This window comes from Bison bison, unplaced genomic scaffold (assembly GCF_000754665.1).
Source record: "Bison bison bison isolate TAMUID 2011002044 unplaced genomic scaffold, Bison_UMD1.0 scf7180017864227, whole genome shotgun sequence".
NCBI lineage: Eukaryota > Metazoa > Chordata > Mammalia > Artiodactyla > Bovidae > Bison > Bison bison.
The window spans coordinates 19,197-21,548 of NW_011494799.1; positions in this window are offsets into that span (position 1 = coordinate 19,197).

Sequence of the window (2,352 nt, forward strand, 5' to 3'; positions counted from 1 at the left end):
CAGGGAACCTGGGGGTTTCCAAAGGAGCTCTGATTCCCTGGCATGCTCAGTTAAGTTGTACACAAGTCCCTGTTTTTGAGGCTTGGGGTTTTTCTCGTGACTTAACTCCTGCTGTGACTTGCCAACTTTTATTTCGTTTTGGAAGACTCTATTGTCCTTAGCCAATGCCAGAAATTGCTCCACTATTTTCTAACATTCAGATTTGGGAATGAAACCACTGATATTAGTTTGATACTCTTTCTTTAATAGGTATCCCTTTCTATCTGAAAAGTCAGGGCAATGGTTCAGAATTATGTAGATCTCCTTTTGTCAACCTTTTAAAAAACCTTTTTTATTTTGAAATAATTTTGATTCACAAGAACAGATCTTATTTTGAATTTCAGCTCTTCCATTTTTCAGATGTGTCCTTGGCAAGTTATTTAAACTCTCTGAACCTACATTAACTCCTTTAAACATTTCCAGCACTGTACTTACCCCCAACATCCGACTCTCAGGACCATGGATTTGCCAAAACTGATCCCCATCCACAGAAGCACTCCATCAATTAGACAGTGTACCTGACCATACAGCATCCTCCTCACTACCCTAAACCCAGTATGCTAAGCTACAACACTGCATATACCCTTTCAGCATGAGGGTCCTTAAAGTTTCTGGGGCCAGAAACACATGGTCTATTATGCTGGCTTTGGAGCTTCTCTACCAGACTGCAACAGAATTCCGATGGTATTAGTGAACATTAACCTATAGTCAGAATTTACTGTCTTGACAATCTAGTGATCTAATTCTATCCTGCCTCTAATCCTGTATTCCTTGGTCACTGTCCAAATCAATGCATTTTCTCATTTTCCCTATATCCCTAATGTTCTGTCTTCTCTTTTTACATAATGCACTCTACCACCTCTCCTTGCTCTCTCAAATCCTTACAACATGCTCCCTGGAGATTCTGCACTATGATGCACAAACTCTCCTACATTCTCAACTTCTCTGAATATTCTCCTCTTGCCTTCATTCCACCCAAGCCATACCCAGTCACCATACTTATACAGCAGCTCTCTGCAGTGCAAGCTGCTCATTCTCATATTTCCCACATGTAACAGAGTAGAGACATAAAGATGGTGACCTTATGATTTCACAATACTACTGCCAACCAATACCCTCTATCATGAATAACACTATGCTTCTTTGAGGCCATTTGTGTCTAAAACTCTTCATCACTGTCACCAGCAAACCTATTAGACACATCACTTCATACCTGTATAACCTTGGCAGTTGTCTCACAGTCCTCTTCATCTCAACTCATGCTACACCCCTGATAAATTCAGTATTCATTCTAGCCAACATCCTTTCCATGATCTCATCTCTAATGCCCTTTTCCCTCCACTCATCTCAGTTCCTTATGCCTACAATCACATTCTGAATTTTACCACAAACAAATTTATCCACCTCAGAAACATCCTATTAAACATCTTACTCTGACCAAAACCTTCTCTCCTTATAGTTTGATACTCCACTGCTTTCACTTCTTAGACTTCATCAAGATTGATAGAACTGACACATCTACTCTCTTGCATTCATTTTTCTCTCTCCTGTGTCCTTTTTTCCTTACCCAAACTAGAATCCATGGTTCATACTTTCAATGACTGTCTTGCAAATACCTGCCAATTCCATTTCTCCACTGACTTTTCTTTGCAAACGTTAGAAACATCACAATCACAGGTGACTGTGTTCTCTCCCTGCTTGCACTTGGCTCCCAAGAATAGCTGTAGAAAGTCATAAAATGTAGCACATTGTTACCACTCTAGATGAATGGTGACAAATGAGCCCTTTAAACTACCCAGTGAGTCTATCATACTTCTCTTGTGAATTTACACTTCCATAAATGTACATACACTATCACCCCACCACCTAATCCCTCACACTTAGAACATGAACTAGTCTTCTTCACAGACAAAATAGAAGCTCTCATCTGGAAAAACATGTTCTCCACCACCAAATCTATAAGGCTATCTCTATTTGCACCAAACCCTCCCTTATCTAAACTTGACCCACCACCTGTAGTTTCTTCATCTTTTCAGCATTCTGAGAATTTTGAAGTGTTGTAGCCCCTTGTGTTGTTGTATTTTCAATGTAAATACATTGGAAGAACAGTCTACATGACAGCATTCTCATTTCCTCATAAATCAAGAGCTTCCCTTGTGGCTTTGACGGTTAAGTGTCTGCCTGCAATGAGGGAGACCTGGGTTCGATCCCAGGGTTGGAAAGATCCCCTGGAGAAGGAAATGGCAACCCACTCCAGTACTCTTGCCTGGAAAATCCCGTGGACGGAGGAGCCTGGTGGGCTACAGTCCATGG